The sequence below is a fragment of the Gorilla gorilla genome, chromosome 1 (assembly GCF_029281585.2).
Source record: "Gorilla gorilla gorilla isolate KB3781 chromosome 1, NHGRI_mGorGor1-v2.1_pri, whole genome shotgun sequence".
Lineage (NCBI taxonomy): Eukaryota > Metazoa > Chordata > Mammalia > Primates > Hominidae > Gorilla > Gorilla gorilla.
Window position 1 is genome coordinate 115,133,229 of NC_073224.2, and position 22,411 is coordinate 115,155,639.

Genomic DNA, 22,411 nt, shown 5'->3' on the forward strand with positions numbered 1-22,411 from the left:
CCATCTTTTCCTTCCATTATCTGTCAAAGATGAACTGCTTCATGTGTTTGTCCTTCTATAGGGGGTTTTCTCACGCTTTGGACTTCAGCTGACTCAGGGGCCTTGCAACTTCAGCTCTCTGGTGGGATCAAAGCACGTATGATTTTGCAGACCATACAGCTTTTTCTTTTCATTAGAGTGGGAACAACTGTCTCTTACAGCTTTCTGCATCTTAAACAACTGTTGAATCACATGTCTGTTTTAAAAAATCCTTATATTTTCCTCTATATCTGGATTAATTTCCCTTCAGGATACTATACAAATTCTGTTAGCTGATCACTTCTTTTGAGGCTATGAGGTAGACATAGTGAGCATCTTGACGATCCCTGCAAATGAGTCTATTCATTAGGTGCTCACGGGAAACCTGGGCCCAGACCAGTAGTGAGACACACAACTGTCACCCACAGCTCTAGTTGAATTTTTGTCATGAGGCTCTTTCTCCTCAGTCAGCATACAAGTCTTAGAACAAGTTTGAGATTGGGACTATCTTAAAATAGGCTTCCTGAGTGGCTAGTAAGATTTGCTGGGACTCCAATTTCTGGTCAAATGTGAGCCAGCAGAGTAAAGACAACATTCTTGACCCAGGATAAGGCAACAGTACATGGATACACCATATTTTTCATCAACCTCAGAATAATTATCTCAATGAATATTTAAATTAGTGATTGAAATACTTGTTTTCCCAAGTGTGTGATGCTGAAAATTGGAAAAGTTTCCTTGGTTGTCTAAATGATTGTGTGCTTAGATTGAATTTGAGTGTACACAAGGTGCAGTCTCCATTGGAAAAGATTCTAAGAACTGGATGTGGGTAGAGGATGCAATTATGGAACTTGGTATCTTTCCCACCTTCTTTTCTTTCTTCCCCTTTTGACTAGTCTTGTAATGCTAGGCCCAGGCATCAATATACACACAACTAAAAAAGGCAAAATCAGTGCAAAAGACACAATATCTATACAATGAAATCAAATGGTGCCTATTGCTAAAGTTACTTTAACTTCTCATCATGTAGCCCAATAAGGTGAATGCTGCCCACCTGCCAAGGGTGTTAGTCAGCTCAGGCTGCCATAGAAAGATACCAAAGGTTGGGTGGTTTAACAGCAGACTTTTATTTTCTCAATGTTCTAGAGGCCAAAAGTCCAAGATCGATGTGCTGGTAGAGTTGGTTTCTGGGGAGGCCTCTCTTCCTGGCTTGCAGAAGGCCACTTTCTTGCTTTGTGCTCCCATAGCCTTTCCTCTGTGCCTGTGTGGAGAAAGAGAGAGATTCTTTGATGCCCTTCCTCTTCTTATATGGACACCATTCTGACCAGATTAGGGCCCCACTTGTATGGTCTAATTGACCTTAATTACCTCCTTAAAGACTCTATATCTAAATACAGTCAAGTTGGGGGTTAAGCTTTCAACATACAAATTCAGGGGAAAACAATTCATTTTATAACACCAAGCAATAGGGACGAGCCTAAGATTCTTTTTTTTTTTTTGAGACAGAGTTTAGTTCTTGTTGCCCAGGCTGGAGTGCAGTGGCATGATCTAGGCTCACTGCAACCTCTGCCTCCAGGTTCAAATGATACTCCTGCCTCGGCCTCCCAAAGTGCTGGGATTACAGGTGTGAGCCACTGCGCCTGGCAATCCTATGATTCTTTACCTATTAAATCCTATGACATTTTCCTGGTGGTGGGGCCAGGAAGAAGTTGTTAGCAAGGCTGCTATTATTGCTCATTCTACAATTAGGAAAGCACACCTGAGCCGAAGTGCCTGGCTTATGGGAAAGAGTGCGGGTCAAACAGGTATGAAATAAAAATAGGGGAAAATGGTAGTAAACAAAAGCAGTGCTCTTACGTGAGTCATGCATCCAGGAAGGATTAAAATTGTGCAATTTCATGGAAATCCTATTGTCTTTATCAGGAGAATGACTTTACAAGTTTTATTAACTGGGGGGGAGGGGGTGAAAAGGATGGTGTCAATTAAGGACAACACCTGATTGCCCAGCATAATGTGAATTCTTGACTAAACAGCTACAGGATGTGAAGGAAAGATCAGCAGTCAAAGAAAACTCAAAGATTTTTAGACTGAGCATATGGAAGGATGGTGTTTCCATCCACAGAGGTGAGAAAATAGCATGTGCTGCAGGTTGTAGGAAGAAAAACAGAGATCAGCTCAGGGCCCCAAAACCTTGCTTGAGTTTTCCATTCACCCTGTCCCCATTTCTACATCCCCTTGAGATTTTTGTGAGGCTGAATGCAGAGGTGTTTGGCCACTTCTCCCCCTGGGCACCAGTCCTCTCACCTCCTCCTGACAGCGTCTTCCATGGCCCTGTCTCTGATGACCATCTCCCAACAAGATGTCATCCTGCAAACGTGATCTGAGCCATAGCTGGGGCAAGGCCATCCACTCCTTGACTTGTGTGGCCTTGGTGGGCCCCAGGAGCACTTCACTGCTTCTCAGGGTAGTAGATCTTTTGTTTGGAACTCTTCTTCTGAGGAAAACAGCCTGAGGGGTGGAAAGGCAGGGCTGTACCAGGGAGCCTAGGAAAGTTGAGCCTAGGCTCTCAATGCAAAGAACATTTACCACCCGAGAAGTTCTACTCAGTTACTATTGTTAGTTTAGAATCTCATCAGTGAAAATGGTATAGAAATTTGCTTTCTTCCTGGTTATATGTGCACCTACATAATATCCTTAATTTTGCCTCTTGGCTCACAAGCCTAGAATACTTCCTATCTCCCTGGCCCTTTACAGAAAAAGTTTGCTGAACTCTACAGACAACAATGCCCCACACTTTACAGAAAAAGACACCCAGGAATCTCTTTTACTAATTTTCATTTGTTGGACATTTTTCCTGGTCACCAATAAGTTCCCTTTCTTGGCTTGTAATGACTAGTCTGTGGTTGGTTGTCATTTGCAATGACACAATATATACTGGGACCTCAAAGCAGAAAAAGTGTAGAAGAAAACCTAGGAAATATCATTCTCAACATCAGCCGTGGCAAACAATTTATGGCCAAGTCCACAAAAGCAATTGTAGCAAAAACAAAAATTCACAAGTAGGACCTAATTCAATGAAAGAGCTTCTGCACAGTAAAAGAAACCATCAACAGGGTCAACAGACCACCTACAGAATGGGAGAATATGTTCACAAACTGTGAATCTGACAAAGGTCTAATGTCCAAAACCTATTAGGAACTTTAAAAAATCAACAAGAAAAAAAATAATCCCATTACAAAGTGGGCAAGGTGACATGAACAGGCACTTCTTAAAAGAAGACATACAAGCAGCCAGCAAACACAGGGATAAATGCTCATCATCACTAATAATCAGAGAAATGCAAGTCAAAGCTACAATGAGATACCATCTCACACCACTCAGAATGGCCATTATTAAAAAGTCAAAAACCAACAGATGCTGATAAGGCTGTGGAGAGAAAGCATATAAACACTTGGAGTGAAAGTAAATTAGTTCAGTCTCTGTGGAAAGCAATTTGGAGATTTCTCAAAGAACTTACAACAGAGCTGCTATTCAACCAGTAATCTCATTACTGGGTATATACCCAGAGGAATGCAAATCATTAAAACAAAAAGACACATGCGCTCCTATGATCACCACCAGGCTATTCACAATAGCAAAGACATGGAATCAAACTAGGTGCCCATCAATGGTGGATTAAATAAAGAAAATGTGGTACATACACAACATGGAATACTGCACACCCATAAAAAAGAATGAAATCATGTCTTTTGCAATAACATGGATAGAACAGGAGGCCATAATCTGGAGGAAACTAATGCGGAAACAGAAAATGAAATACTGAATGTTCTCACTTAGGAATGGGACCTAAATGTTGAGCTCACACGGACATAAACTTGAGAACTATAGACACTGTGGACTACCATGAGGTAGGGAGGGAGGGAGGGAGAGTGGGTTGAAAAACTAGCTATTGGGTACTATGCGAACTACCTGGACCCAATATACCCATGTAACAATGCTACACTTGTACCCTTGGTACACAACAAAAAACTGAGATTTTAACAAGAACAAAATTATAGTACACTAAAAAAATTACTGCACAGAAAGTAAAATAATCATGGATTTTAAAAATTAAATATTACAAATAAAGATCTAAAATCAATAATCCAAACTTACACTTTAGGAAACTCAAAGAAAACAAGAGCTAATTAAGTCCAAAGTGAGTGGAAGACAAGAAACAATAAACACTAGAGCAGAAATCAAGGAAATTGAAAACCAGAAATCAATAGAAAAAAGTCAAAAAAACCTGAAGAGTGTTCTTTGAAAGGACCGATAAAATTGATAAACCTTTAGCTGGTGAACCAAGAAACAATGAGAAAAGATACAAATTACTAATATGAGAAAGAAAACAATGACCCTCACTTCTGATCTCGTGGACATTAAAAGGATAGTAGAGGACTATTATGCACAATTCTCTGCTCACAAATTTGATAACTTGGATGAATTGGATCAAGTAGTTGAAAGATAAAGTTGACCAAAACTCTACAAGGAGAAATAGATACACTAAATAGGTCTCTATCTATTAACGAAATTGAAGCAACAATTAATAACCTTCCAGAACAAAGCGCCAGGTCTAGATGGTTTCACAACCAAACACTTAAGGAAGAAACTATATCAATTCTCTCTAGAAAACAGAAGCCGAGGGAACACGTCTTAACTCTGGTCTAGGAGGCAAGCTTCACCCTAGTAGCAAAACCAGACAAACGATTTTGAACCAGGATGTTGAGCTAGCCTGGACTGCTGACCAGCTCCTGAAACTCAATCCTGGAAGAACTGTAGAAGCGAGAAGAAAACATGGCTTACGGGAACTGTAAAAAATGGTAAACCTCCTGTAGAGACCAAGGCAGTATTGACCCGGTGTGTGTGGAAGGTTAATGTTCACCGACAGCAGAGAGAACACAAGATGGAGAAAAGTATTTTCGGTTCTGCTCTTGCGTCTCTCTCCGTGGCTCTGGGCCAGCTGCGCTTCTTACCCCTTCCCGAAAGAGATTTGTCAGCGGCTCTTAACCCTCCAGTGCGGTAGCTGCGATGTGACATCGGGAACCCATATAGGCTTCGCTGAGGAAAAGAGTAGATGAAAACAGGGGTGAAACCGGATGATCGCGGGGCTTTCCTCTTCAGAGTGTCCTCCTCAGGCCTCCAGAGCTAATGATTGCCATGGCCTCCCCACCACACTGCTTAAAGAGAAGTATTAAAAAGAATCCTGTGGACGGAAGATTTGCCTGGTGGAGTGTAAAACAAACAGGGGTGATAGAAATGAGTTTTGGGGACGTGCTGCTCTCCACTTGGGGCCCATCCTTCATTTTGCCGAGACCACCAAAGACTGGGCCTTCCTCGACAGGAAGGTCCGAGGCCCCTCTCCGCAGCTCCCCTCATCTGCACTCGGGTTCCTCCTCACATGCCTCCCCTTTCCCTGGGCCCCAGTTCCCCACCACTGTTTGTGTCCACCCCCCCCCCCCCCACAGCTTCTCTCCTTTCGGGGAGTCTCGCTCTGTCACCCAGGCTGGAGTGCAGTGGCGCGACCTCGGCTCACTGCAAGCTCCGCCTCCCGGGTTCACGCCATTCTCCCGCCTCGGCCTCCTGAGTAGCTGGGATTACAGGCGCCCGCCACCACCCCCGGCTAATTTTTTGTATTGTTAGTAGAGACGGGGTTTCACCGTGTTAGCCAGGTTGGTCTCGATCTCCTGACCTCGTGCTCCGCCCGCCTCAGCCTCCCAAAGTGCTGGGATTACAGGCGTGAGCCACCGCGCCCGGCCGGGAATGTCATTTCTTGAGCCGCACTCCATCGCGAGATGTGGTCTAATGGTCTATCCAAGGTCCAAGTAGAGAATCAGTGACCAGGTACCTCTTTGTATTGCAGGGATCCGACAGCAGAGACGATAAAAGTCTCGCCGGTTTTAGGGCCAAATATGTAGAAACGCAGAGACCAACCAGACCCACTGGCTGCTTCAAAGACAGTCTCTGCAAAGTCTCGGCTTAGATAAATTCCTCTCCGGGGCCCGGGCTCACGCCTGTAATCCCAGCACTTTGGGAGGCCGAAGCTGGTGGATCATGTGAGGTCAGTAGTTCAAGATCAGCCTAGCCAACATGGTGAAACCCCGTCTCTACTGAAAATACAAAAATTAGCAGGAAATGGTGACACGTGCCTGTAATCGCAGCTACTTGGGAGGCTGAGGCATGAGAATCTCTTGAGCCTGGAAGGTGGAGGTTGCAGTGAGCCAGGATCGTGCAACTGCACTCCAATCTGGGGGACAGACAGAGACTCTGTCTCAAACGAACAAACAAAAATAAATAAATAAAAGAAAAATAAATTCCGCTACGGAAAGAACCCAAGGACTATACAGTAGTTCCCCCCTTCCCCTCCTGTTTTTTCTTTATTAGCGCGGCACAGTAAGTAAATGTAAAAACCACAGGGCACAAAGACAGGACGCTGCATTTGCCGGAAATGGAATCCAGGTCTCCCAGGTGGGAGGCGAGAATTCTACCACTGAACTGCCAACGCCTCCTGACCCCGAGCTCTGCAGCCTTGGAAAGAGTTAAGACACAGACTTGGGAACAGGAGTCAAGATTTTCACCGTGTTCTCTTTGCAAGATGTGACAAACAAAAAAGACACCTAGAGCAATGGCTCGCAGTGGAGAATTGCCATCAGGCAATACCACAAAGTTACGGCTTCACATTAAAAGAGCTGACTTGAAAAAGCCTTATTCTGAGTAGGCTCTGAAGCAACTGCATAACAAACCTCTGTAGGAAAATATCAGAAACTCACCCAGCTTCTTGTCTCTGGTCCTGTATCCAGTGTGAGCCTGTGGAAAGTTCTTGCCTCGCTTGTTGATGTCTTCTCTTTGCCTCCCTGTTGCTTGGTTCCTCCCAAACCCTTTCTTCCCAACCTTGACACGAACATCAGCACTTTCCCCAAAAAGGCCTTCAGGACCCAGGAACTCGAGTATGAAAAGCTGAACTCTTGGGACTGTGCCTGGGATACTCCAGGAGACCAGGGTGATAATTGAGCTTCTCTTCTCCTACACCTCTTTTGAGTTCCTGGAAAACGCCAGGGATCAGATCTTGCTTTTAACTTCTTATGCCTTACAGAGACCAAAACAAGAGGGAATAAATGGACATTTCACGCCCAGAATTCTTCTCTTCACCTGGCCCTGGTCGGCCACTCAAGGAGGCCAGTTCAGGGAAAAACAGTTCCATTTGATTCTAGGTAGATGCTAGGATATTACTCCTCTAGTTAACATAAAGCGTTCTTTTGCTGTTTACTTTTGTCGGATATTCATGTTTTCACTCTCATTCTTTTGTTTATAATGAGCGTGGTATAGATTTGCACCGTTCTTTTTGTTGTTGTTGTTTATTTTCTTTCCTTTTTACATTTTTTATTTCCAACTTTTATTTTAAGTTCAGGGGTACATGTGCAGGATGTGCGGGTTTGTCTCATAGGTAAACCTGTGTCATGGTGGTTTGATGCACAGATCATCCCATCACCCAGGTACTAAGCCCAGCATCCATTAGCTACTCTTCCTGATGCTCTCCCTCCTCCCAACCCCCACCCTCCAACAGGCTCCAGTGTCTGTTGTCCTTGCCCCCTAACCCCATTTATCCATGTGTTCTCGCATTCAGCTCCCAGTTATAAGTGAGAACACACGGTGTTTGGTTTTCTGTTTCTGTGTTAGCTTGCTAAAGATAATGTGCACTGCTTTTGACCCGGTGTGGTGGTTCACATCTGTAATCTCAGCACTTTGGGAGGTCGAGGTGGGTGGATCACGAGGTCAGGAGTTCGAGACCAGCCTGGCCAATATGGCGAAACCCCATCTCTACTAAAAATACAAAAATTAGCTGGGCATGGTGGCACGTGCCTATAGTCCCAGCTACTCGGGAGGCTGAGGCAGAAGAATCCCTTGAACCTGGGAGGTAGAGGTTGCAGTGAGCTGAGATCTGGCCACTGAACCCCAGCCTGGTGACAGAGCGAGACTCTGTTTCAAAATAATGATAATAATAATAATAGGCTGGGTGCAGTGGCTCATGCCTGTAATCCCAGCACTTCGGGAGGCCGAGGCGGGCAGATCACCTGAGGTCAGGAGTTCGAGACCAGCCTGACCAACATGGAGAAACCCCGTTTCTACTAAAAATACAAAATTAGCTGGGTATGGTCGCACATGCCTGTAATCCCAGCTACTAGGGAGGCTGAGGCAGGAGAATTGCTTGAACCTGGGAGGCGGAGGTTGTGGTGAGCTGAGATCACACCATTGCACTCCAGCCTGGGCAACAAGAGTGAAACTCTGTCTTAAATAATAATAATAATAATAATAATAATAATAATAATAATAATGTGCACTGCTTTGAATATTTAACCCTTTTCTGCCATTGAACCATTAGAGTCCGCATTTCCTTTTCTATCCAATATGAGAGACTTAGATCCATTATAATTAGCAGTAATTAGTGTTATGTTGGAGATGATGGGCATAGTTAGTCTCATTCCCACCACCTCATTGTATGATTTCTGTGTTTTTGCTTTGTTTATAAAATCTCTTCCTGCCTCTTTTTTCTTTTCTTTCTTTTTTTTTTTTTTTTTGAGACGGAGTCTCGCTTTGTTGCCCAGGCTGGAGTGCAGTGGCATGATCTCGGCTCACTGCAAGCTCTGCCTCCCAGGTTCATGCCATTCTCCTGCCTCAATCTCAGGAGTAGCTGGGACTAAAGGCGCCCGCCACCACGCCTGGCTATTTTTTTTGTATTTTTAGTAGAGATGGGGTTTCACCATGTTAGCCAGGATGGTCTCGATCTCCTGACCTCGTGATCCGCCCGCCTTGGCCTCCCAGAGTGCTGGGATTACAGGCATGACCCACCGCGCCCGGCCTCTTCCTGCCTTTCTTAACTAGACTGTTCTGTTTGGGTAAATTTGTTGTTTTCCCGTAGTGTTTTTAAAATTCCATATCCCTGATTTGTTAATATATTCTCTCAGATCTCAGGTGCACAGGAAGAAGGTAATCATGTACCTTAGCTCAGGGCACATTATGGTGGCTGCTCTCAGCAAGGCCCTTACTGTCTTTCCTTCTTTTCTCTGTTCATCCCACTCCCATTCCCCTGTCCACTTCCAGACATACATTCTGAGGAGTTTAGCATATGCTCTTCTATCCTACACTTTCTCTGCATATTTTAATAAAGGGATGTCTGGGGAGAACACACATTGTTCTTTGGGGGTGAGGGGCGTTAACTTTATTTTATTTTATTTTATTTATTTATTTATTTTGAGACGGAGTCTCGCTCTGTCACCCAGGCTAGAGTGCAGTGGCCCGATCTTGGCTCACTGCCAGCTCCACTTCCCAGGTTCACACCATTCTCATGCCTCAGCCTCCTGAGTAGCTGGGACTACAGGTGCCCGCCACCGCGCCTGGCTAATTTTTTGTTTGTATTTTTAGTAGAGACGGGGTTTCACCATGTTAGCCAGGATGGTCTCGATCTCCTGACCTCGTGATCCACCCACCTCGGCCTCCCAAAGTGCTGGGATTACAGGCATGAACCACCGCGCCTGGCCTAAAACAACTTTAAAATGTGAATGGTTTCCAAAAACCCATTTCATCCTCTTTACTCCATTCTGTGAACTATCTTCTCAACTTTTCTATTCTAATTCAAAAGTTTGTGTATAGGCCGGGCGCGATGGCTCACGCCTGTAATCCCAGCACTTCGGGAGGCTGAGGGGGGCAGATCACGAGGTCAGGAGATTGAGACCATCCTGGCTAATACGGTGAAACCCCTGTCTCTACTAAAAATACAAAAAATTAGCTGGGTGTCCTGGCACACACCTGTAGTCCCAGCTACTCTGGAGGCTGAAGCAGGAGAATCGCTTGAACCCAGGAGGCGGAGGGTGCAGTGAGCCAATATCACGCCACTGCACTCCAGCCTGGGTGACAGAGTGAGACTCCATCTAAAAAAAGAAAAAGAAAAAGAAAGATAGAAAGATAGAAAGCAAGCAAGCAAGCAAGCAAGCAAGACAAAACCAAAATATCAGAGAAGATAAATTCGCTGGATGGGATTAACAGCAGATTAGACGTTGGAGAAGAAATGATCAGGGAATATGGAACCATGAATAATTGAAAATATGCAAAATGAAACTCACAGACAAAAGATTTTTTTTAAAATGAAAAGATTATCAGTGAACTGTAGGGCAGATTTAAGAGGCCTAATTTATGAGTAATGTGAGTCCCTGAAAAGGAGCGGGGAGGAAAGGAAGCATTTATTTTCTTTCTTTGTTATTTTTATTACGAGTGGGGTTTCAGTATGTTGCTCAGGCTGGTCTCCAATTCCCGGCCTCACTCAACACCTCCTGACTCCTGAAGGTGTGAGCCACTGTTCCCAGCCAATTTTTGAAGAAACAATAGCTGAAAAGTTCCGAACCATAATGAAAATTATAAATCCAGTGACCCAAGGAGCTGAGGAAACCAAAGCACAAGAAACATGAAGAAAACCACTGCTAGATACCTCATAATAACATTGCTGAAATCCAGCCAGAAGAAAAAGACATTGTACATACACAGGAACAAAGATGAGAATTGCCATCAACTTTCTTTCTGCTCTCGCCGACCCCCACTGGGAGCAGCAATGCAATGGGAGCAGACAGAGAAGCAACATCTTTAAGGTACTGAGGGCAGAGGAAGTTAGCCTAGAATACTCTGCCAGAAAAAATAAATTCCCAAAACTGGAAGTGAAGTAAGGACATTTAGAGACTTACATAAGCTGACCGAATTCACTACCAGCTGACCCACACTACAGAAACGTCAAAGGAGTCTTCCGGGCAGAAGGAATCCAATACCAGATGAAAATCCAGATCTACATGAGGAAATGAAGAACACCAGAAATAGGTAACTATACTAGGTATTTTCTTATTTTGTAAATTTCTTTTGTAAAAGTTTGACCATTTAAATAAAAGCAATAACAATGGGTTGTGGGTTTATAACATGCGTAAAAGCAAAGTACATGTCAGCAATAACTTCAAGGCCAGAAGGCGAGGTTTCATATCACTTGAAGGTTGACTGTGATCAGTTAAAAAGGTTTGCTATAAGCCCTAAGGGAATTACTAAAATAACAAAAGAAAGAGTTATAGCTAATAAGCCAACAGATGAGAGAGAATGGAATGATATAAAAACCGTGTGAACACTATGATGGAGTAATTGCTCTTCCTATAGTAATTGCACCTCTATCCTATAGAAATACACCAGTGGCTGAAAACGCCGAAAATGCCCGTACAAGAATGACTAGAACATTATATGTAATCATAAAATCACAGAACCAATTTAACTTCAAAAGCGTATGGAAAGGGCTAAATGAATGACAGTAAACAAACAAACAAACAAACAAACAAAATAGAGAGAAGGCCGGGCGCGGTGGCTCAAGCCTGTAATCCCAACACTTTAGGAGGCAAAGGCGGGCGCATCACGAGGTCAGGAGATTGATACCATCCTGGCCAACATGATGAAACCCCCGTCTCTACTATAAATACAAAAATTAGCTGGGCGTGGTGGCGCGTGCCTATAATTCCAGCTACTCGGGAGGCTGAGGCAGGAGAATCGCTTGAACCAGGGAGTCGGAGGTTGCAATGAGCCGAGATCGCGCCACTGCACTCCAGCCTGGTGACAGAGAAAGACTCCGTCGAGAGAGAGAGAGAGAGAGAGAGAGAGAGAGAGAGAGAGAGAGAGAGAGAGAGATCCTAGAATCCTAGCGGACCTTGATTTACGTCCTCATGTCGTATGGGAGACACGGAGGAGAGGCGGGTAAAGTTGGTCTTGCTCTGCCATTCCATGAGAGAATGTGCTGGGTAGAAGAAAGTTGCCAGCGGTTTAAGCATTTTTAAAATGCAAGAAACGCTCAGTAGAACGAGCTTGAACCAGCCAACTCCAGACTTGGAAGCAAGCACACCACCTGACTGCGACATACGGACAGTCGACCCTCGCTCCGGCATCACCATGCAGAGCAAGCGCCCATCCAATGCTAGGTGGAGCCACCGTCTTTTGCAGAACAATTGTGCAGGTTCCAAAGCCTCGGAAAACCGGAGAGGGGCATCTTGCCGGCTACGGTTGAAACCCGTTCACTGGGTGATTCTGAAGCTAGAAGGGCAGCCGAATGGCCTTTCCCCCGTCCTGCCCCTGGTCCACTGTAAGCTCAGGGGGGAGCGGGACCCAGGGAGGTGAAGTGCACAGACTCGGCAGAGGCGGCGGGCAGAACCGCGGGGGTGAGAGGGTGCGGTGGCTGTGGGGCGGGAGCCGCTGCTGAAAGGAGGCCTGGGTTGTTGGGAGGGTGACTGTCCGTGGAATCTTTGGCGGAGGGTGGTTTGGAAGAATGGCGAGGGGAGAGCAGAGGAGAAGGTGGTGACCCTGAGCGTCGGCCAGGGGAGAGTAGGCTGTGCTGTCCCTCCTCTCCCCTTATGTGGCGGGGGACATACAGTGGTCAGGAAGGGGGTTCTCCCTGGAGGAGGCTAGTCCACCACACTTCGGCTCCGGTCACCCCTGCGATTTCTCCACATGCGGGGCCCTCGTCTGCGGTGGTGTTTGCGCTATCCGGCGGCTGGGTTCGCGCACTCACTCTCCTGACATGCCTTGGCTCACCGCCGACGCGTATATCACCGCCAGGGACCCTTCCCACCCTCCTAGGAATCTTGAGTGTGCTTCCTTGGTGTTCTCACCGAAGCTTACGAACAGACAGATGTGAGCTCTCTGTCTTTTACACGCTGAATTTGGCTATAGCAAAAAAGCGTTGACCAAGAGCTTGGGTCTCCTTCGGACCTGCACACGACTCCCCAACTCCCGCCTGCAACGGCGGCTCTTGGATCCCAGGCAGGCAGCGTCCACCCAGAGTGGAACCGTGGCAGCCGCAGCCCCCGCAGGTTGGAGGGCAGACACTAGCAGGAGAAAGGCCACAAGGCCTGCGTGGTGGGAAAGCATGGGAGACGTCGCTTTCCTACCGGGCGAGAACGTCTCCCTACAGTCTTTGGAGACAAGATGGAGGGAGGCACCCCTTCCAGGAACAAGGCGGCTGCTCCTGAGGCCTGGCTCCGCACCGAGTCTCCTGGGTCCCGCGCGCCCTCTCCCTACCCGCTGTAGCCAGAGCTGCTTCACACATCTCAACCGGCCTCCTCCTCCTCCCCAGCCGTCCTTGGGACAGCAAGGCCCCCAGCCCGTGGGAAAGACCTAGCCTCCTCTCCAGCACTTGGAGAGGGAGTTAGATGCACATCTCTTAACCCCAGGAGGACAGAGACCCTGAGGCAGGAGGGGACCCCTTCCCTTGCTGCTTCTCTTGGCACAGCCGGTCCAGGGGGCTGGCTCAGGGCCCAGGACTCCTCGCTCCTCCTGGAGGGCCTGGGTCGCGTGGCCCAGGAGCTGGCCACATGGACATCTCCCGCACTGCTCCTCAGGGAACGGGAGGCATTATCCTGCAGGGCCCACTCTTACCCATGAAAGACACTCGGGAAATGCTCCTGCGGAAGCTGGAGCTCTGCGCGTTTGACCACTTAGGAGTGAAGTTTCTGTCCGCCCATCCTTCCTTCGGAGGGTCTTGGGGAGAGAAGAAATGCTCGAGGACGATGCGCTTTGCAGCGTCTCTACCAACACCAGAAGAAAGCAGGGCGCGTCTTCCTGGAAGAAGGCGGCCGGAGGCCTCCGGTCGCAGGGAGGCTTGCGGGGCAGGAGCGCCCTATCTCCGCCGTGCTATCCAGCGGCTTGCAGCATCCCACCTGGTGGACTCCTCTTCCTCTCTCTTCTACTGTGGCTCTTCTATCCTGGTGTCCCTTGAATGCCTATCTTCCTTTTGTGCCTCCAAACCTCTCACGCCCACCCCAAGTTACTCATTTCCTTAGTTGTTCTGAACTTTAAATAAGGTAATGCATGTAAGATTGCGTAAATGCTCAATAATTGTCATCTGTTATTATTTTCATCAGTAACATCATCTGAATCATCAGTATTGTCTATTTTTAACAGCTGCATTTTTCATTGTCTGAATATAGTCACATACATTTGAACATTTTATAATTATTGAATAATAAATTCGTTCTGCTATTTTACAATAAAAAATAATGCTGCAGAGTGTATTCTTACACATATATCTTGGCAGATGTAGGCCAGAGGCTCTTCTTTGGCCATTCTGTGGCCAACCTATCAATGTATACACTTTTAATGAGATTTTGCCAGCAATCAAAGCCTTCAGTGAAAATGTCCCTAGCTCTTTACTACATCGGATCAAGGACTCTGGACAGTAGGCTCAACATCCTGGAATATTGTGGAATATCTCCTGAAACGGAGATATTATTCTCTCCTCTCCTCTTTTGTCTTTGTCTTTTCACAACGTCTTAATGACAGTGCTGGCGACAAGAGTGTAACTATATGTCAGTGTTCTGCTGTCCTTGCCTGTGTGGGTCTTCTCCCAAACCCGACTTTCCTCCAGCAGCTTCACTGAAAAAGAGGAGGGGGCTGCGGGGGTGGGAGGAGTGGGGCGGGGAGGGGAGGAGGAAATAAACTGAATAGGGAGGAAGCATCTCACAGGCCAGGAGAGGGTAAGGAAGGGAGTCAAAGACAGAATTTTCTTCAGCAAACAGTAAAAGGGGAAATCTGGGGACGCTAAGAGTTTTTAAACCCTTTGCTCCATCACATAAGTAATCCATGATTTTCTGTTATACAAATCAGGACTCCTACTCCTCCCTCCCTCCCCACCCCCAATCCTGATTCCTGTTTACAAAGAATGTTCAAAAACAAGGAATTATGTATAACAGTTCCCAGTTTACTCAGGAAATTCTCAGATTACAAAGAGACTTTACGAATAACAAGTGAAGAGAAGAACCTTAGTGGTTCCAACATAGTATGGCCATCGTTTTATACTCAAAATATAGAAAGACAACCTCAGAATAGAATTGAATAAATCAAGTTTATCATTAAAACGCAAAGAAAAAAAAAACTCTCCAAACGTTGCTGATCTTCTGTTTTAAACTACTGTTAGACTGGTGAGCTGGAGAGCCGGGGGAATCCACCAAAGATTTTTGGATGAAAATTAATCATCCCTTGTCCACAGTAGTCGCACCCCAATGCCCCTCAGATCCAGTCCTTCGAAGGAGTGTCCAAGAGGTATAAAGCAAAACAGGAAAAACAGTTCCCAAATTCTGGAGTTCGTTTTCTCTCATTAAAAATATAAATATCAGGCTAACACCTATTGACACACAATAACAGGGACACAGAATCCCTCCCGGAAGACCCACAGGCCCACGGATCCCGCGGATGCCACGTGGTTGACGAGGTTAAGTAACTGGGTTCAGGGTGTCTGGGCACACCTGTGCGTGAGACTCTGTCTCCGCTGCTCCCCTCATCTCCACTGCTCCCCTCGTCTCCCCACGATCCTCCCTTTTCCTTGGGCCGCTGATGGTTCTCCGACCAACGAAGAGTCTCCCTGGCCCCTGCAGCTTCTCTCCTTCCCAGACCTTTACTTCTTGATCCTCACTCCATAGTGAGATGTGGCCTAAGGTAGGGGAAAGTCCAGCACGAGAATCCATCTGATGGCCTTTGGGTTACTCAGGGGTGTGCCCAGAGACTAGATGAAAGTAGCAAAGGCTTTATTTAGTTCCCAGTATTCCAAACTGCAGCAAACCACCAGAAACACCCCCACTTTCAAAGACAGGCTTTGAGCAGAGGAAATGTAATTTCAAGATTAGATCCAGCACAGAGAATATTCCAGAGGTGGCAGGTTTAGCTTCCAGCCACCACGACTCAAGGCCCCTAAATGCTGCACAGCCTGTGTAGTACAATAACTTTGTTGGCTAGAAATGTAATAGCCCTTCAAGCATGAACTTGGAGCATGAAGGGTAAGAAGGCCTGCTTTGGCCGGGAGTTGAACCCAGGTCTCCCGCGTAGGTGGGGAGAATGCCACCGCTGAACTACCAATGCTCCACTGAGTGCGGTTTCACTAGATCTAATTTTGAAGGGTCTCTGGAAGGACTTTGAAGCAGTGTTTCTAAAATAGATTTGTATAGGACTCTTGAGTAGACACACAGAGCAAACAGAAAGGACACCCAGAGCAAAGCCTTGCATAGGAGACGTATGTCAGGCAACATTATCAAGTTATTTATAATGGCATTTAAATCAACATACCAGATTTGAAAGAACCTAATTGTGAAACAGGATCTATACAACTAGATAACAGACCTCTATGGAAATACACAGGAAATTCATCCAGGCCTTTGTCTCTGGTCCCAGATCTGGCAAAAACCTCTGGAAATTTCATTTCCTCACTGATGATGTAATCTTTTTGCCAACCCATGCCTTGGTGTTTCCCAAACTCTTTCCTCTCAACCTTGAGAAAATCACAAATTCTTTCCCTAAACAGGCTTTCAAAGACCCAGGAGCTGGAGGTTTAGGGATGTGTCCAGGTTACCCTGGAAGATCTGTGGGATGATGGAGCTTCTCTTCATCTACACCTCTTTTGAGTCATGTGAGAAAGCCAAGTATCTCGCTTCTAAATTCATATGTTTTTAAGAAACCTACAAAGGTGGGAGTGAGTGAAAGTTCACTCCAATATTTCTTTTCTTAACTAGACTCTCTTTGGCCACTCCAGGAGGCATGTTGAGTGGCACGGTCATTCCAGGGACCCAGAGCTTTTCTCCTCAGATGCGTCTTTTGAGTCTCTAGAAAAGTCAAGGATCAAAACGACTGTCTTCCAAACTTTTGTGTCTTACAGAGATCTGCACAAGAGAGAAAGTGAAAATTTCACTCCAAGATTTCTTCCCTTGGCAAACAACAGAAGGTTTAGGACAAGCCTGTTCTCTAAGTGCCTGTTGCTTTGTTAGCTCTGTTTTCCAAAGACATCTGTGTAAGCCTATTATAGAACATTCCCACCCCCATCCCCCCTGCCCCTTCATGCCTGCTTATAACACTAGAGTTTTTTTTTTTTTCTTTTAACCCATGAGAGGTTATACTACATGGAACACTGATGGTTCAGTGTTTACTCAGATGACCTATTTTGCTTTAGGTAAGTTGTGGTAGTTGATACTTAAGATGAATTTGTCCAATTCATCTGGGTTGTCAAATATATGTCAAATATTATTGATCTTTTCAAAGAGACAGCTTTATTTTCACTAGTTTCCCCTTTTGTTGTTTTTTGTTTTCAATGCCATTGATTTCTGCTGTTATCTTTATTATTTCCTTCCATTTGCTTTAGGTTTTTTTTTTTTTTTTTTTTTTTTTTTTTGTAGATTCAGTCTCATTCCCATGGCACAGGCCGGAGTGCAGTGGTGCGATCTCAGCTCACTGCAACCTCCACCTCCCAGGTTCAAGCGATTCTCCTTCCTCAGCCTCCAGAATAGCTGGGATTACAGTCGGGTGCTACTACGCCCAGCTATTTTTTTTGTATTTTTTAGTAGAGACGGGGTTTTGCCTTGTTGGCCAGGCTCGTTTTGAACTCCTCACCTCAGGTGATCCACCCACCTTGGCCTCCCAAAGTGCTTGTATTACCGGCGTGAGCCACCGTGCCTGGCCTGCTTTAGGTTTCTTTTACTTGCCTATTTCTTGTTTCTTGAGGGGGGAGCTTAAGTGTATTCATTTGAGACGTCCCCTCTTTTTTTTTTTATCCCTTTTTAAAACTTTTCTATACAATTATTATTGTAAGAAGTTAGGCTTGGGCCCGCAAACTATGGAAGGACAGAATATACTAGGCCGCTGCTTTAATAGCTGGTGCCTGCTTGTCGCCCACCCCCACTCCCCCACCTTAGTTGCCTATTTCTTGGTATTTCCTAATCTTGTTGAAAAAGAAGAAGTTTTTCTTTTTCTCAAAGGCTTATTTCAGTGGAAGCCCATCTGCAAAATCTGTTATTAATTTAAATTAGAAAATAACTACAAGTGCCATTGACATGCTGGTTATTGTTTTTTCGAGTGACCTAAGGTCACCTCTCAGGGGAGCTGGGGGTTGCCTTCCGATGTCTGCGCGTCTGCACCGCATGCCAGGGCCTGGAAGTCAGACTCGGGGGCGGTGCTGCAGCACCAGCCTGCAGTCCTAAGCCCGGGGTCGCTCCGGGCCCCCGAGGGGGTGTGTCTGCTGCCCCTTTAACTTGGCAGGGGCGGTTCAAGTGGCCCGGGAAATCAGCGATTTGCAGGGTCAAGTGCTGGGGCCTTGAAAGAGAGGCGGAGCGGAGAGAGGGATTTCCCGGTCTCTGCTGCACTCGGTCCATCCGCTCCCTTAATCCTTTTCTTGGCCCGAGCGAACCCGCTGTGCGGCAGAGGCGGCCAGGTACCTTTAAGGCCCCGCTGCGCCTGCGCCTGCGCCTTGGGCTCTCTTGACGCGCCCAGCGTGACCCTGAGGATCCAGCTGGCCGCAGGCTATGGGCTGGGCGGCGATTGAGACAGCGGGGATATTGGGAGGGGTAGGTGAGGGTCCCAAGGCTGCGTGAGCTTCTGAGTGAACGCGGTGCTTTTGGGAACGCGGGACGGGCGACCTGTGGCGCCAGGAGCGGGCCGAGGCGTGGCGGCGCGGCTGCCGTCTGGATGGGAAGTTACGGTTTACAGCGAAGTCCACCCAGCATTTCCGAGGTGAAGGCGCCGAGCCAGGCCGGGCGGGCGGTGAGTCCGGGACCCGCGGGTACACAGCTGGGTCGAGCTGCGGCTGTCGCAAGCTTTGTTGCGAGCGGCAGAGGGCGAGGCGGGGTGGGGGCTTGGGGGGGGCGTGTGTTCCGGCCCGCCGGGGCTTAAGTTCCCTGCGTTGGATTCCTGGCTTGCCCGCTGCCTCCCGCAGCCCTCATCTCTTGGGCGCTGGGGAAGAAACTCGCTGGCAGGTGTTCTGTGGCATCCCAGGGGGTGGAGGGATGAGCAGCTTCCGGGGCACGTCCTCATGTATCCTGTGGAGGACCCTGACCCCGCACCCCACCCTCGAGGCCAGAAATCGGTTGCCTCTGGGGACCTGAGAGGCGAGACCACTCGCGCCCCTGGCTTGCAAAGTTGGGGTCTTTATTGGCCTCCGGGATTCTGCTCCTGGCGGTTTCTCCAGGCTGGTGATGGGCAAGCCAGGTGTACCAAGTCCAGGATGCACATGAGGAGCGTTTGCAGCCATCACTGAATCACCTCATGACTAGCGGGGCAAGCCTCAAATTCACCGCAGGATTTCTGGTAGGTTGGATTGTGGGGTTGGTGTTTGCACTCCAAAGAGTTGCTGTGATTTCCCTGTGTCTGTCTGTCTTTCTGGCTTGTTAGATCATCTCATTTGGCGTCCTTTCTCCGAAGAGTTAACCAAGACATTTGGCATGGTTTCCTTGCTTTCCTCCTATCTTTTGCTGCTAGAGCTGCTTTCGAAAAGAAGTCTTTTCTTGCAGTGATACCTTTTCTTTGGGTTACAGTGTTGTTCATCCTTTCTTTGCCGAAAGAATGAATCCCAGTGCTTCACGAAGTTAGAGAAAAGGTCTGCTGGTAGTGTTTAGTTTTTGTTCTGAGCTGATATGTGTTAGTAGCTTTTTGTTTTTAAATTTTATTAGTAAAATTTCACCAGTGAACCAGAAGCTCTTTTTTTCTATTGTGAAATGCTAGCTTTAAGATTTCTGAGAACTTTGTGTCAAAGAAATCTTTGAAAAGTTACTGAAGTATACAGAGAGGTTCACAATTTTAAATGTGCAGGTGGTCCAGGCGCGGTAGATCACACCTGTAATCCCAGCACTTTGGGACGCCAAGGTGGGCGGATCACTTGAGCCCAGGATTTCCAGACCAGCCTCGGCAACGTGCCAAAACCCTATCTCTACTAAAAATAGAAAAGTTAGCTGTGTGTGGTGGTGTGTGCCTGTAGTCCCAGCTACCCGGTAGGCTGAGGTGGGAGGATCACCAGAGCCCAGGAGGTTGAGATTGCAGTGAGCCGTGATCATGGCATTGCACTCCCGCCTGGGTGGCAGAGTGAGACCCTGTCTCAAAAAAAAAAAAAAGTACAGGTAATGAATTTTTACCAAGTGAACCACCACAGATCAAGAAATAGAACATTACTAGACTGGGGTATATTTGTAGGAGTGGCGTTGTTGGTTTTAGAGGTATATGAATGATAAAACTTAGTATTACATATTGTTGAACGTTTTCCCAAAGTGGTTGTACCATTTAGCAGGGATATTCTGGTTACCCCACATCCTTGCTGATGCCTGTCAGTTAAAAATTATTTTGCCATTCTAGTAGGGGTGCAGTAATGTATCAGTGTGGTTTCATTTTGCATTTTCCTGGTATTGAGATTGAGTATCTTTTATTGGCATTTATATGTCCTCTTTTGTGAAGTGCCTGTTAAATCTTTTTATCCAGTTTTCATTGATATGCTTGTTTTTCTGTTGATTTGTAATACTTTATTCTGGATATGCGTCCTTTCTAGGATATATGTGTATTGCATTTCCCTTTTTTTCAATCTGTAGCTTGCCTTTTCACTCTTTTAATGGTGCTTATTCATGAGTGGAGATTCTCTAACTTTTTTTTTCTTTTTGAGACAAGATCTCACTCTGTTGCCCAGGCTGGAGTGCGGTGGCACAATCCCAGCTGACCGCAACCTTGACCTCCCAAGGCTCAGGTGATCCTCCTGCCTCAGCCCCCAAGTAGCTGGGACCTACAGGGGAGCACCACCACACTCAGCTCTTTTCTGTATTTTTAGTAGAGATAGGGTTTTGCCACATTGCATAGGCTGGTCTGGAATTCCTAGGCTCAGGTGATACACCTGCCTCGGCCTCCCAAAGTGTTGGGATTACAGGCATGAGCCACTGCACCCAGCCTGAGATTCTTAATTTTAATGAAATTATACTTTATCAATCTTTTCCTTTATGGTTACTGCTATTTGTGTCCTGTTTAAAAATCAATGCCTAACCTAGGAGTATGAACACATTTTTCTGTGTTAACCTTATAGCAATTTTATTTTAGTTTTTGCATTTCTTTTTTTTTTTTTTTTTTTTTCAGACAGGGCCTCACTCTGTTGTCCAGGCTAGATTGCCATGGCAGGATCTCAGCTCACTGCAACCTCCACCTCCTGGCTCAAGCGATCCTCCCACCTCAGCCTCCTGAGTAGCTGTGACTTAGGAGTGTGCCACCATGCCTGGCTAATTTTCATATTTTTTGTAGAGATGGGGATTCAACATGTTTCCCAGGTTTGTCTCAAACTCTTGGGCTCAAGTAATCTTCCCACTTAAGCCTCCCAGAGTGCTGGGATTACAGGCGTGAGCCACCCCACCCAGCTATGATTCACTTTTTACTACATGGATGTGTCTGCTTGATCCAGCACCATTTGTTGAAAAGACTATCCTTTTCCTTCTGCACCGTTTGGCACTTTTTTTCATAAATCGGATGACTGTATTGTCATCCGATTTATGAAATTAGTGTGGGTCTGTTTCTGTTTCTGGACCAACCTGGGCAACATAGTGAGATCCCTTCTCTACAAAAAATAAAAATAATAAATAAATGAGTAAAATTTAAAAAATAAGTGCATAGAGCAGATGGAGTCATAGGTGATAATTTATAAATGATTGTCAGTTTCTTGGCTACATACGGTGTTGGTAATTCAGATGTGTTGGGCATTCAGGCAAAATGTATTAAGTGAATTATGTGGTGTTCACAGTGATTGCTAGATGTTCATTGTGACTTGAATTAGATGTTATTTGAGCCTCATAGAGCTACAGTTTTGACTCTTATTTATTTATTTATCTTTTTACAATTTTTACAATCTTCCTGTCAAGGCAGTAACTCTTTTATACTTAATTGTTCTTCGGTATACTTAATTACCAGGAAAACTTTATGGATTGTACCTAAATAAGCGTTAAGCCATTTAAAGGGCTGACGTGATGTGATGTAGACAATAGTATTCTACATAATAGTTTTAGGACTACATCGAATAATTTTTTTTTTTTCCTTGGGACAGTGTCTCGCTCTGTTGCCCAGGCTGGAGTGGAGTGGTATGATCATGGGTCTCTGCAGCCTTGACCTCTCAGGCTCAAGCAGTCTGCCCACCTGAGCTTCCTTAGTAGCTGGGTCTACAGGCATGCACCACTATGCCCGGCTAATTTTCTATTTTTTGTAGACGGGGTTTTCCTGTAGTGCCCAGCCTGGTTTCAAACTCCTGGGCTCAAATGATCCTCCCACCTTGGCATCCCAAAGTGTTGGGATTACAGGCATGAGCCATCACCCCTGGCCATTTTAGTTTTAATAATTTTTATATTTTTCTAATTTAAAAGATTTACTAAAATCTCTTACAGCTATTATTTATGAATATAGTATTCATTGTTGTTATTATGATTATTTTGTATGTGTTTAATCTCATTTTCAATATAAGCTCCTGGAAATTTGAGATTTTGTCTCTTTTATTCACCACTATATTCTGAGTTCTTGACCTTGCCTG

General features: G+C 46.0%; 1 pseudogene; it reads left to right on the plus strand.

The window, feature by feature from the left end:
* The first annotated feature begins 18,194 nt into the window (after positions 1-18,194).
* The window catches only part of LOC115933241 (neuroblastoma breakpoint family member 15-like), a 41,535-nt pseudogene continuing 37,318 nt past the window's right edge, over positions 18,195-22,411 (plus strand).